Source organism: Agelaius tricolor, unplaced genomic scaffold (genome assembly GCF_023055355.1).
Source record: "Agelaius tricolor isolate 1412-34295 unplaced genomic scaffold, bAgeTri1.0.p SCAF_7, whole genome shotgun sequence".
Lineage (NCBI taxonomy): Eukaryota > Metazoa > Chordata > Aves > Passeriformes > Icteridae > Agelaius > Agelaius tricolor.
The window spans coordinates 21,095,426-21,110,447 of NW_027269267.1; the positions used below are offsets into that span (position 1 = coordinate 21,095,426).

General features: G+C 42.7%; 2 long non-coding RNA genes across 2 annotated transcripts; both read left to right on the top strand.

Moving 5' to 3' along the window:
* The first annotated feature begins 34 nt into the window (after positions 1-34).
* LOC139591680 (uncharacterized) lies at positions 35-3,726 on the top strand. Its single transcript, XR_011679719.1, has 3 exons — positions 35-476; positions 1,094-1,162; positions 3,502-3,726. It is a non-coding gene; the product is annotated as an uncharacterized lncRNA (long non-coding RNA).
* Positions 3,727-11,621: 7,895 nt separating this feature from the next.
* Positions 11,622-14,667, top strand: LOC139591935 (uncharacterized). The gene is made up of 2 exons (XR_011679802.1): positions 11,622-11,673; positions 14,570-14,667. It is a non-coding gene; the product is annotated as an uncharacterized lncRNA (long non-coding RNA).
* Positions 14,668-15,022: the final 355 nt, after the last annotated feature.

Consider the following 15,022-nt stretch of genomic DNA (forward strand, 5'->3'; position numbering starts at 1 on the left):
CGGCCCGTCCGGCCAAACTCAAGCGGCCCGCGCAGGGCCCCGCGGGGCGCGCTCCGGCGCCCGGGACGCGGCCGCTCGTCCCGCGCAGCGGCGCGGACGGACTGCCGGGGCGGCGCTGCGGGAGCGCGCCCCGCGCCGCCACCGCTGCCCCGGTCCGGGGCGGGCGGCGGTGCCCAGTCAGCGCCCCGGGGCGCGGGGGCCGGGCGGGCTGTGAATCAGCACAAACGGGCTTTATCGCATCTCGCTGGGGCGCGACACCCACGGGCGGCAGCGCCGCGACTCTTTAGCCTCCAGCGCGCCCGTCCCACGCGTGTCCCCGCGTCCCGCCCGTGTCCCCCCCCACCCCGGGCGGATGATGCAACGCGGCTCCATGTGCTTCCCCTCCCCCGCTCGGCTCCGGTTTTTTTGCGCCTGGCGGGTCACCCGGCGGCTGATTGATTCTCCTTTCGCGCTGCGCCGTCACCCGGCGCTGGAAGGTAAATAACAAGCTGACATCATTACCGCGCTCCGCAGGGCTCCGCGCCGCTGCCGCTACCGCACCGCCGCGAGTAGCTGCGCACCGCCATCCGCCCGGCCCAGCCCCCGCCCGGCACGGCCGCCACCGCACCCCGGCACCACCGCCAGGGGCCCGCCCGCTCGCCCGGGGCCGCCTGGATGCTTTTGGCGGCTTTCTTCCCCCTTCCCCTCCCCCACCCCTCTCCCCATCCCCCCGCCTCATGGCTAATGTCATGCAAATAATAAGATTATTGGGATGTTGCCGGGGTGTCTGCCTCGGTGGGCTCATCACGGTGACAGCCAGACTCAGGCGGCCCCAAAAGTCATATTTATTATTGGAGGTTTTTTCCATATGACCTTTCGACTCTTTTTTCTCCTTTGGTTTTATTTTGACATTAAAGGGAATTTCATGCTCGTTATACATTTAGCCCAAAGCCTACAAATGTGCTGTCACCCAGTATCCTAATGGAAAAATATGACATCACCCAAGTCAGGACAATGAAGATCATTGCTACATACATTCATATCTGTGTTGAAAGCAGAACTCTCGAAACACTGAGAAATGTTGCAGGCTGATGTGATTCATTTTCGTATGCAGAGCCTCGAGACTGCAGTGCAAGGCCATCTGCGCTCAGACAGACAGGCAGACACGTGTCTCCCTTTCCAAGTAAGCTCCCATTCGCCTTATTTTTCTCCAAATGCAAAACCTACATTGCGTTTTTATTACTCGGCAATGTAAACAAACAAAAAACACCCTCCAGATTCATAGCGAGATGGGCCAAAAATTTTAGCTCCTGCGCTTTTTTGTTTGCTTGCTTGTTTTTAAAGTGCCGCGGGCTTACAATGAGGTAAACTCATCAGAAATGGTCCTTAGTCAAGACTCGCAGAGCTTCCAAGGCGCGGTGGCCCAGCAAGGAAGCTGAGAGCTGTCACCGCTGTGACACGTCCCGTCCCTGTCCCCCTCCCTCGGGAGGTGGCTCAGCACGGCCGGGAGGGCTGAGGGGGCAGCGGGACAGCGGCATGCCCGGAGCCGCAGCACTGCAGGTCTGTCCTGGCAGCCTTCCCAGCCCTGTGCTGGGCTTTCCGCTGCTGAGGAGCAGCACACGCTCATCCCGCGCTGCCTGGCCATGGACCTACCGCAGTGTTCCAACCCCCAGCCGGGACAGGCACCCTGTGCCGGCCAGGCCCTCGGACAGCCGGGCCCAGCCCGGCCAGGCCTGGCCACACGCTCTGCTGAGCGGGCAGGGAGACGGAGGCGGGCAAGGAAAGCTTGGTGGGCCACTGAAAGCATTGTGATGGCGAGGAAATTAAATTGCAACGCCATACGGATCCAAGGAAATGACTTTTCCTCTTTTCTGACTGGGCACAGCCGCTGCTGCCTGTGTCTGGTGGAGTTTCAGTCAGTCCTGCAGGGAGCAGGGCAAGCCGGGGGCTGCATCGCCTGCCCTTCACTTTCCCAGCCGATGCTGTGGCCGGCCCGGAGCCCTGGTGTCCTGCAGCTGTGGCTGGGAAGCCAGGCAGCCACCCCCGGGGGATGGGGTTAATATTGACGTAATCCTTGCCGAGAACTTCAAGTGAAGGTTATCAAGGAAGGCACTTTTTTTCAGGCTGTGCTTGGCTAAGAGGAGCTGCACAGACCCATGATAAAGACTTGGGTTTTTTCCAGGTAAAATGAAAAAAAAAAATCCCCAACTATAAAGTGACGGTAAAGGATAGAAGAGTGAATCACTACTCTGGCCATTGCAATAATTTTGGCCTTGGTGTAAGAGAAGACCCCAAAGTAACCATATATAAAGAAATCACTGTTTTTTTAAGAGCCTTGTTTTTCAGCTTCATGACTCGTGTTGCTGCGATGGTGATCAGCAGCAGTGCCACAGCCCTGCAGCTCCAAATGAAGGGAGCCAGAGCTGAGCTTTCTTACCCTCATTAAAATGGAAACCCTAACCTGAAACAATCAAAGTCAAGGGCCAGCAGGGTTGGCCTACTGGGGAGATAATGGGATCATAAGGCAAAATATTTTGTATTTTATGAGATGAAACCTATTGTTATTTTCTAGTGCTTCATCATCTTGTATTGCATTGGTAACTGTTTCTATGTTTTCCCCTCATGCCATGTTTTCCATTTTCTAAATAAAAGTAAGTTCTCTTGAAAAAGTGAATAATAACAAAGTAAATAATTGCTTCTTCTGTTACATTACTTCAGTTAAATAATTCTTAAAAAAAAAAAGAGCCCCTGAAATGCAGATTAATTATTTACTCCTATTATGGACTTGAAAAAAAGTATCTGCTGCTAATTTAAGTTTTTACACAAATTCATATGCAAACTTTAGGTACAATAGTGAAAACTGAACTTGAATAGATATCCCCACACTCCTGGGATAGAGGGGCACTATTCCATTCTCACATTGCAGTAGGTAGATATTCTATACGTGTAGCCCCTTGCTCTGTCATACTTACAAATATGTTAAACCCCAGCTTTCCTATTATGAGGTGTGCTGCCAAACTATTTGTGGAGGGAAAGTAAAGACTTTTAGCACATTGTTATTATTACTATTTAGCACTTCTGTAGCAGCAAGCTCTGACTTCTATTTTGTGAGCATCTTTACAATATTTGATATTCTTCAGATGAATGTTCGGATGGAGTCACTCATGAGCAACTGCTTCACAGCACCAAAAAAATGGTTTCTCATTTAGTCACTTGTTAATACCAAGAGTTTCAATTTTAGAAGGAAATTCTGATTGACTAAGATATTTTCAGGAATTGAGACCATCTCTTTTTGGTTTTTTTTTTCTTCACTTATTACTTCATTGATATACTTGGATTAGGCTGAAAGATCATGATCACTTGTGCAAGTAGACCTCTTGAGTAAAATGATATTATCAGAAATAAAAAGGTAAAGTGGAAGACCTTGTTTCAAAGTTTCTGGAAGATAAAGCTGTCATAACTTTTTTGATTTTGCAAAGGAAGCATGGTCTGATCCTTTTTCTATCATATTTCTCTCTATAGATTGATTCATGTGGCCTGTAATACCTGCACCTTCTAGTGATCATTTTTATTCCTCCATTGAGATGTGAAGACTTAGATTTCTCAGCCTTTAACAGGAATTCAATCCAACCTAATAACCTCTGATAAGAATTTTGATGCTGTTGCTCTGCTGCAGAGGTTGCAAAGAGGGATGCACTATTCATAGTTCCTTCCCCATGCCATTGGACAACCAATGCACATCTGCTGCTCAGGAACACCGTGTATTAGGTAGGCATCACACCAAATATGTTTTTGCTTCTTTCTACAAGATCATAAGAACAGATTTGGAATTAGATTTTCCAAAAATCTACATAAGCTACAGCAACACTCCTATCTACTATATGGAAGACATTTAGTATGTTGAACACGTACTTGTTATTACTTAAGGTAAAATAAATCAGAAACTTTGATGTATGTAATCTACACTCCTCCGATCTATTTAGTGGGCTGACACGAAGGGCTGAGCTAGCAGTATGGGTCCCTCAGGATCCTCAGATGGAACAGAGATTTTTTATGTTGCTCTAATTTACTCTTAGAGCCAGTTTGGCCTCCTGCCAGTCTGGAATAGAAAGAAGAGAGGGGTGATGATCTCTTTTCTTGTCTTTCCTCATCCATGCAGTGTTGCATGGCCCCAGCTGTGCTGAATTAATGTCTGGGACAGTTTATCATTTCAAACCTTTTTTTCCTCCCATGAAAGGTTTTAGAAGAGAAAGTAGATCTACCTAGGAGCTGGCTGCAAGAGAGTGAAACACCTAGAGAGTGAACAGGATCAGTTCTCTGCAGAGAAGCCAGACTCAGCAGGAGGTTGTGCTGTGGATGTGAGAGGTGTTAACTATGCATCATCACCCCTAGCTGCTCAGGGTTTCTGGGGGTGTATGGATCCTGAGTGTTGTGAGACTGCTGTCAGATGTCTCCCCTGGTCCTGTGAGGATTATCTGACCCTCTGAGGCCAGCAGCAGGAGCAGCTCTGCTCACACTTCTCAAAGTGGCTATAGTGAGGTGGGAACCAGGAGTCTACCCTTGGGAAGGCCTAATCTTCCTGAAGAATTCTTGTTAATACTGGTCTTTGGTCCCCAGTGGGGACTTTGTCAGGACAAGCCCCAGGGGTGAGGGAGAGCCCAGTCCCTCTCATGAGGAGGATGCATGCAGAGGAGCAAACAGACAAGACACAGGCATGTCTGTGGGCAGTGGACAGGATGAAACAGGGATGCAAGGACCAAGTGTCTGCATTGCACCAACATCAGCATCCAGGTGCCTCCTGGGGCTGTCCAGCCAGAGCCTGGTCCTGCCTGACAGGAGCACCCTGGACAAGCTCTCAAAGTGCACTGGTTGGGCTGGTTTCACCTAAAGGGAAAGGAGTTCTCATGCTCAGAAACTGCTCTGGTCTGTGTCCCAAAGCTCAGCATGGGGAGAGTCAGGAGATCAGTTTCAGAAGTGCACTCCTGTTTTAGACTGAGAGTGGTGTAGATGCAGCCTGTGACAGTTCCCTGTTTATATTGACATTGCATTGTATAATATTTTACACTTTAAAAGGTTTCACTTAATTCACTAGGATTACTCAGGATTTAAAGCATGATTCACTGTTGCAAAATGTAAGACATATGGATTGCTTCCCATTGCCAAATGCAAAATTTTTGGTTCAAGAATTCTAAAATAGTTTTTCTTTACACAATCTCTATGGCTACTGAAACACACAAGGTATGCTGTATCATTTTTAGATGCAAGCTGCCCTTTTTGGGGAGCAGCAAATAGAGAGGAGAAGGATTTTGAAGAAATTATGTGATGATAATGCTGGAAGAAAATTAACCTCGTGTGGTGCAGTGGCCCAAAGAGCTGCTGTAATATTGGGTACACAGAAATGGATGTGTCAGGAAGGAGCACAGAGTCTGAAGGATCTCTGCTTGGCACTGGGGGTGTGATGTCTGCTAAAGCAGTCCCATTCCATTATCTGCACTTTAAGAAGGATGATGGAGGAGCTACAGAGAAGAGTACTGATAAAGACAAAAGGATTGTCTTATTTTTAAAGAAGTGATCCATTTAACTTATCAATGAAGTAACTCAGCCCTCTGGAAGAATGAACAGGAAGGAAAAGAGCTATCAGAGAACTTCTCAGTCAATCCCACAAACATAGGAAGATCTACAGCTCAAAGTTACAGGCAAGAAGCAGGTTTTTAAGAAAATCAACCAGTGAAACAGCTGGTGGGGATTTCCTTTGACTGGAATCTTAAAGCAAGCACAACTACTGAGCCTCAAAAGGCAGCAAGAAGTCCTAAGGCCCCCTTATGACATGATATGCTTAGAGCAAACCATCACAATGGTATTTCTAGCAAACCTTCGAGCGCAGACCTCTGAGAAACCAAAGTGTGATTGGCTAAATATTTACCTATTGGTTATTTGATACACATTTTCATGAAACATGCTGTTAATACCCTGACAACAAAGAAGTTTTACTTTGCCACCCCAATTTGCACCTGTGTTACTTCTGCAGGTGTGTGGAAAGTGGACTGTGTTTCTATTTTTAACAAACATTTAAAACAACATTAAACATTTAAAACAATTTTTTTTTTTTGTATAAAGCAAACACTTTCTCTAAAGTTTTTAGCATACTTTTTTTTTCATATTCCAAAAGTTTTTCCTAGAGCCTTATTTAAGAAAGAGAGAAGAAACCAAGGATAATCTCCAAACCTCTTGCCCTAGCAGTAAACCAAACTATGATATAGGCTATGAATCATTCCTGCCTTTCAGTCCTAATTTCTATATGGCTGCAGTTAACCTGGTACAGTTCAGAGCCTCTCTTCATGAGGCCAGTGCTCTACATGGGCACAAATGAAAATGCACTACAGGGAGAAGAGACTCGGTTAATTTTTGATTGTTAAATTAAAAATAAAGAACTAGATGTTTTAAATACATTATTATTATGATATGAGTATTATGATAAGGAAAATGAAATAAAAAATAATATTTAATTTTTTTAAAGATACTTCTTAATTCCGTGCTTTGGCCAGCTATGTTTAAAAACTGGATATTCAAACTAAGACATTCAGGTATAAAATCAATTTTTAGTTTCTGTCTTGTTCCTCTTAAAACCAAAAGTGGGTTTGCCACTACTTCCTTGGGAACATAATAAGACCCTTAATTTTCAATACCTTATAACTACTGGAAAAACACTATATGCAGTAGGGATGAATGCACCCCTAGTGATTAATGTTTTGTGGGGTGTTTTTGTTTTGTTTTGGGGTTTTTTTGTTGTTTGTTAGGTTTTTTGGGGTGGGGGTTTTTTTTGTGTGTGTGTGTGGTTTGTTTTTTGTTGGTTGTTGTTGTTGTTGTTTTCTGTTGCAGTTCCTAAGTAACACAGAAAATTATTTGAAAGACTAAGCAGCGAGGGAGAAACAGGTTCAATAAATCAGTACAAACCTTCATTACAACAAAAAACTATTATTTCATTCTTTACCAGGCCATCTCTCCTTACTCTAAAATCAATGACATTTCCTTCCTTCCTTCCTTCCTTCCTTCCTTCCTTCCTTCCTTCCTTCCTTCCTTCCTTCCTTCCTTCCTTCCTTCCTTCCTTCCTTCCTTCCTTCCTTCCTTCCTTCCTTCCTTCCTCCCTTCCCTTCCCTTCCCTTCCCTTCCCTTCCCTCACACCACAGATCCTTCTTTTCCTTGAATCCTGCAGTGCTGGGTTTTTCCTCACTGATTTCAGCAGTTCCTTTAATGTTTTTATTAGAAACATAAGTTAGGGGGGATCATGGGAATGAGGCAGTTCCTGGGTGCCTCTTGGCCATCTCCCTTCAATATCTTCCTAATGTCACTAAGTTTAACTATGCATTTTGAGACTTCCAAATTCAGATTTGACAGCTTGGGCTTCAAACTACAGCTTCCTCTGCATTGTGTCATGGTAAATTTGTGACTGGCAATATTTCACAGGCTGCAGTTGCTTATGATTTTTCTGTGTAATTTGCTCTATGTAGGCTGTTGGCTTTTTTTCTTTCTTTTTTCTTGATTAAGAGGGAAAATATTTAAAGAACATAACTGATTACATTGTTTAGTGTTTTCTGTACTAGAACCTTTTGTTCTTTTATTTTCAAGACTCTAAATGTTTCATTTTTGTTAAATTAAAACTTGCAATGAAGGATGAAAAACTGTGAGTCAGCTTGAAATATTTTGAATAATTTACATAAAATTCCTCATTCTAAAATGTTTCTTTACTTACCCTTAGAATGGAATTAGCATGTCAACCCTAAGCTTAAGGTTTAAGTTTAGCTTAACCTTTTTTTTTTTGTTTTTGTGTGGGTTTTATGATTTTTTTTAAATTAAGGCTGCTAACCATCTAATGCTATCTACCTTATCTAAAATAAATCTCTAACTCTGTCAACCATGAAGACTGGAGAAAACATAACTGAGATATGCAAGGTGAGCCCAAAATTTTCATAAATATATAAAAAAAGTGGAACTGAAAGTACACTTGCATTTATAGTTATTAAATTTACTATGTTTCTTCTTTTATTTTAAGAAAAACTCTGAATTGAATATAAGCATTTATACATTATCAAAAATTAAAAGCTTTTGAAATAAAAATTATGTAGAAAACCAACATTTTTACAAGACCTCTAGTATAATGCTATTTGCAATTTCTTTTTCAATTAGTTTTTCAATCAAGTTTTCCATGTCTGTATGTTAATGAATTTAGATCAATCCCTCTGTGGTAAGAGTAGAAATGCCTTTACATATTTACCATGGCATATTTGTACATTTGTTCACTTGCTTCCCTACTAGAACATAAAGGGGCAAGATACTGAAATTACCCTGAGGCAAAAATACCTAAACCAACATGCAAAGGATTTTTACAACACAGGGATGCCATCAGGTTAAAAAGATACCACCTAAAATGGTGTCTAATTTCGGCACTGTGTTCACAGAATCAGCTTCAAGATTAGGTGAGAGAGCCTGTAATTTTTCAAGCTGATTGCTCTGTACTTTCCAGTTAGAGAAAACACTGCCTAGGGTTTTCTTTTTTTTTTTTAATCTTTTGGACTCTCAGTTCTACATATTCTAGTCCTTCCAGATGAACTTGGACTTGGGAGTAAGAGCAGCTGCAAGATTTTCAGATACCACAGAATTTCCGTAACAGTCTATGTTTGCACTCATCAGTGTTTATGTTTACTTTTGTAAGACTAATGAGTAGTCCAGCTAGAAAGATTTATCTGCAAGCCAGAGCCATGTGAGCATTTGCAACTGGAGTGTGGTTACTGAAATAATATAATTACTTTTTACCTCTTCCATTTGCCCAGTGCCAGGAGAAGCAAACCAGCTTGTGTTCTATAAGGATGAGCTTCCATGGAAGTTTCCTGATGGCTTGCAAAGGCACCAATTGCCTGAATCTTTCTGGTGGGGTGATTGTTAACTTTGGTGTTATCTTCTCTTACTAAGTCTACAGATCTGCTGCAAACCAACAAAGCAATCATCAGATTTATCAGCCAAAACAATCCCATGAAATTACTTATTTTCCAGTAGTGTGTGAGGGCTCAGAACCTAGGTGTATTTTTATGTGTCTGTATTTGCAGGAGAAACACACAGACACGATATACAAACATGCTTCATTTAAAGCCACACACCTTGGACCTCACACATCAACCTTTAGTCTCACAAAGACCTCACTGAATTCATCAGGACCAAGGTGCCAGCAGTCCTTTGCTGCATCCTGTCAGTTCAAGGAGAACAGCTGTGTTGTCCCAGATGCACTGCAAGGTGTCTTTGTTTAGTGCTGTACCAGGATCCTCATTAATACCCATCCAGTTGTGGCCATGTACTCTTTACTTCTCAGTAGTAGCCAGAACTCAAAGCTTGGGATTAATCTGTGCTCAGTCCCTGATCTACCCAAACCTAGGAACACAGCAACAATGATTTCTTGATGCTTTTCCTTCTTTTTGAGAGTAGCAAATGAGTTTTATCTTGAGGTTTCTGTTTTTTTCTTGGAAGACATTTTAGTGGCAGAATTGTAGAGAAGCAAATTTCCCTTCTGATTTCTAAAATAAAGGGAGCTAGCAACAGGACAAAAGGAAATCGCCTTAAGTGGTGCCAGGGGATTTTCAGGCTGAACATCAGGAAGAATTTCTCCAGAGAAAGGGTTGTTAATCTTTGGAATGGGCTACCCAGGGAAGTGGTGGAGTCACCATCTGTGGAGGCATTCAAGAAATGACTGGACATGGTAGTCAGTGCCATGGTCTGGTTGACAAAGTGGTGGTCAGTCAAAGGTTGGATTATGTGACTTTGAAGGTCTTTTCCCACCTTTCACTTCTAATGGTTCTATGCTTCAGAAACTAAAGCCCTGCTCTGCAGGTTAGCCTGAGGTCAGCCATGGAGGTGTTTGTGACCAGCCATCAAGGGCCTGAGCTCATGCAGCAACACAATGCCCCTCTCAGATGAAGTGCCATCCTACTCATCCCTCAAAGGAATGGCCAAGCAAAGCTGAACAAGTTCTTGCCTAGAACTAACTAGAATGGGGAACTAGAATGGTTGCAGGTTTAGTTTTCTTATTAAGTCATTTTAAATAAAACTTTCATGATGTAGAGGTAGCTGCAGCAGTATGCCTTCCCTTAAACAAGGGATAAAATAAACTGAGTTTGGGTAAGGTACAAGAATTTATGAGGGTATAAAATAGTTTAAAATATCATGTTCCTAATGAATGTAATTAAAGCAATGTGTTTTTCCTAAGGTGGATCAATCTGAAATGACTTCTGAGAGACAGCAAAGAGAAATGGTACCCCAGGCTCTCCCTTCCCTTTTCCATGCATCAGAAATGCTTCAAATCATAGGAAGCATGTCCAAAAAAGAAGTGCAATGCAGTAGAGCACTGCTACAGCCAATTTCCATTTACAGCAGCCAAGGGGCTTGCCCTTGTTTTCCTTCTGCAGAAGTACATGCAAAGCAAATTTCAGATCTTTATTATGAAGCTGTGGACAGGTTTCAGGGTTGATGTTTTGCCTGGAGATGGTCCCAAAGTATGAAAGAATGAATGAAAGAGAAAAGGGCATCTTGTAGGTGATACCTAATTTGCTTTTCCAGCCTCTAAACCGAGTTTTGAATTTTTTTTTATTTTTCAGTGAATGTAAGCATTTCCTTTGCGTGATTGTATTGCTTATTAAATGGGTTACTAATATTGAGCAATGCTGTCAATAAAAAGAGAGGCCCTTAAAATGCTTATAATTATCTCTACAATTAGTACCCCTTCAAGGAGAGTATTTACATCATCCACCAACAGATCAGTTAAGTACTTTCAGTACACTTTACTTGCATTTGGCAGAACAATTTCTTTGCAGAAGTACACCAATGAGTGGGAGCTACTGCAGCAGCAAATAAAGTAGAAAGAAATGTTTGGGCATTTTTTTCCCCCTAGGGCTTATAAAGAAAGAAAGAAAAAATCTTCAATTTGGTCAGAAAGACCTCACTTGCCTACCTCATACAAGCTGCCTTTCTGTTTTAAACCACAAGCCTTTACAGCTGTGAAAGAGTGTGAGCTCAAAAAGGAAAACAATAAGTCCAGGGGGTTCAAAATTCTGTATAGTCATTCCCCCAGTTTCTGAAATTTTAGGGTTAAGTTCTGGCTTTGTTAAACTCATGGTAAAATTACCACAGGCAGGAATAGAATTAAAGGGGTTTTGTTCTAATTAATGAAAGCTGGCATATTACAGAATGTTTGAGATTTCATTACAACACACAAACACACACACACACACACACAAAAGGCAATAAACAAATAAAATGAAATTAACTTACTCAAGTAAAACTAGAGCTTCAAAAGTGTTTATCTTAAGAAAAAAAGCACTTTTCCCACCCTAAAATGGTGGACAAAGTCACAGGTAAATGTGATATGGGTAAACTTTGCCAATGAGGTCTTTAAAATCAGGGTTATTTACATTTTTTTGTTTGCATTTTTGTTTTAAGATTTATCTTTCTTTCCTTCTCTGTTTAGGAGTCTGCAAGCCTACTACAAACAAAAAATATTTCATTTCCTTTGTGAGAAGGATGTATAGCTTCTGAATAATTTATGTTGTATTCATAAGATAATTCATAAATGTTAGTGTTTCTCCCCTCCCCCAGATCTGAACACTGCCCAGATTAATAATTCATTCATCCTTCTGATGCAGCTGAACTAAGGTGAGGGTATTATCTTACACAGAAAGTGACAAATGCATACAAGAGTGTTTTTCTGGCCATTGTTAGAACATGGTCTTGGTGAGGACATTCTGATGGTGACTCACTCAGATGAAAGCAGGGTGTGTGTGGTGTGAGTCCGTGGGCAGTCATTGTGGAAGAGGATGGCATGAGCAAACATTTGGGAACAATTTTTAGAAGCATGGACTCAGCTCACTCATGTGGATGGGATCTTTTAGTCCTCAGCAAAGATGATTTGGATTTTAGTGGCACTTCTGATCTCCCTGCATGTGGAACAGGCAAGGAAATTGAGCTGCTGTGGATAAAGTGGACAGGAATGGAGTGATGGCCAATGTGCCACAGGCAGCTGCTGTCCCAGGGCTGGAAGAAGCCCCTGCAGCAGAAGCCAGATGGACAGGAGAGGGTGGATGGGATGGGAGGTCCACAGCTGCATCCCAGGGGCTGGAGCCCACCCTGCTCGAGGGCAGGATGGGGGAACAGTGCTGGTTCAGCCTGGAGAAGGGGAGACCCTATGGCTCCCTGCAAACAAACACCTGGTGGAGAGGAGGAGGAGGAGGAGGAGGAGGAGGAAGCATTGTCCCAGCTTTGCACTGGGCCCCATTCTGTACAAGGGCTGGGAGAGATGATCTCCTTTCCACCCAAACTGCTGGGAGTCCATGGTTCCAAGTTCACAGGCTGACTCTGCTGCAGCACTGAGACAGGGCAAGAGCAGCAGCTCTATTCCAACAGGATATCCTCAAGAGCCTAATTTCTGAGACTCTTATGTGATGGGAAAGTGTTTCACTTTGCCTTAAGAGTCTGCCGAAAGGCAAAACCATCCTACACATGCCATAGGGGAAGGCAAGAGTTCACCACTTCCAACAACAATAAAAAAAGGAGAATGTTTCTTTAGAAATCTGAGCATGATTTTAATGGACTAATATTAATCAGCCAGGATTGAAAATGATGGTCAAATTATAAATAGAGCTGAAAGGCACAGCATACAAAAACACAGTTGTATTTGCATTATAAATTTTGTATAAATAGAAAGAAAAATACCCCCTGAAATTTTTCAGGCTCAAATTCCAGTTGCTGTGTTAACATGAAACCTCTTATTTCCCTTGTTATTTTTCATTCCTGAGCCTATGAAGCCTTGGTTGGGACCAACCACCTCTTCCAGTGCCAGCTCCTCCCTCTCCAGCCATTGCAGCCCTAGAACTGCTGTCTTGCTTTGAGGAGAGAGATCAAGAACAAGTCCAATGTTTCTAATTGCAATCTGTCCCTTCCCATGCTAAAATCTAGTGAGAGATCATTAACAAGTGGTTCCTGGGGAGATTTTGGGGTCCAGCATGGCCACAGCTGCCTGGAGGAATATGTCATTTGATTCAACTTCTAAGTGTCCCTTTTCCAGCCTGTCCTCACCTGTGTGCAAGCTGCAACAGCTCAGATCCCCTGGTAGCTTGCAGGCAGCCACCATGACTAACAGGAAGACCCTGATGTTGCTGTTCTCTGCAACCCTTCACACCAGAAGAATTTGTAGTCTGCTCGTTACTTGATTAGCCTCTGAAAAAAAATTGAAAATATTTTGGTAGCACTGCCACAGCTGCTCTGGACAGCAGGAACATGTCTGGAGCTGGTGGCTCTGGAGGAATCCCTCAGGGTGCCCTGGTGTTGAGCACAAAGGGGGTTGGCTGTGGCAAGCAGCTGGTACTGGGCTTCTCACTTCTGGGTGAAACCTCAGGGTGCTGACAGCAGCAGATGTTGTGGCTTTTACTTCAGTGAGAACCAGTCAGGATCCAGAGGCTTTGGTGAAAATGTACTTGGACTCACAGAAAGCTTCTCTTACTATTGGGAGGTTTCTTACTCCAACAGGTTGTGAACTAAATGGCCTGGATTGTAAATTTATTTCTCAGCCCTAAATAAGAGTATTCTGATGAATTGGACAAGAGGGAAATGTGCTATCCATCAGGTCACAATGAAACAGAGCATATTTTCTCTGAATTTTGCATTGATTAAGCCACTCCAAAGGGTACAGTTTTGCATTGATTAAGCCACTCCAAAGGGTACAGTTACACACTGGACTGCTCCTTGCTCTTCCCATCACCATTGTCACCCTTTCTTGCTTGATTTGTTCATGGTGGGGGCATCAGATCCAATTTTCTTACACACTCAAACATATGGATTCAAGATGTGGGCTGGTCTTAGAGAAGGATATTGTGTTTTTACTTTCTCTAAAACTGAATAAGCAATTGTCACAATCCAAGTTATTGTGCTGAATTAAGAAAAAAAATAAGATCATAAAATGGGAGAATGTGTATGGGTGGCAAAGCTAGGCACTCCATAAATGTGCAGAGCAAGAATATGCTTATTAAATAGGCATCAGAGAATTAGAGAAAACTATTTCAGTTTACATTCAAGACTATTGTGGGATTGTTTATAGGGCCCAAAAGAACTTCCCAAGCATTAACACATGCAGTATGAGATGCAGAGGTGGTAGAATCTGTATAAAGGTGAACAGACATGTAAAACCAGAATAACTTGTTAGCATTTACATTGTTGCTGCCTTCAGGCTACGGCAACTATTTCACCCACCTTTTAGAAAGTCATTCAGCATTTTTTGCAGTGGGGTGGATTAAAAGACAACATTTTTTTAAGGCCAGGGAGCAATGTCAATGATAAATCAAGCTAATCTTGTGCTACTCTTTTAGATTAATGAAGGGCACATGGGAGAACCCTACAGAAAAAAGACACTGTTACTAATAATGCATTATGAAGGGAGGAGGTGAAAGTTTATGTTCTTTTTCCTTGTCTTTAAGTGCAAATATCAGATGACATATTTACCTCTGGATCCGTACATTTGTGTTGTAGTGACCATTAATTTCATACCACTCTTTCCTAGGTGACTCCTCAGAGTCTCCAGACTTCTGGACAAAGAAGAGGAGGAAATTATGGCAGCAGGAAAATCTATGCAAATAAATCCTCAGTAATGAGAGGGAAGTTGAGTTTCGCACTGTTTGATTTTGACTTTTAACTCAATTACTGAAAAATACTCAGGAGAAAATTTATCTCTCTGTCTTTCTTCAGGGCAGAAAAGGTTCAAAGTGAACATGTGAGGTCTCCAATGGCTCCTCGAGCAAAGTTATAAGAAAATTAGCTTTCCTGGTAGCTTAAAGGTAAAAAGAAAAACAGAAGAAAATCCCATCCTCTTACACATGTTATCATGCATTTGACCTTCCTCTTAAATTATTGAGAAACATGCCAATTAAGACTTTATCTTCTAAAACACTCTTATCTAGATTTTTCAAACAAACATAGAATTGGATGGGCATTCATCCATGTTTTTATTACTTTC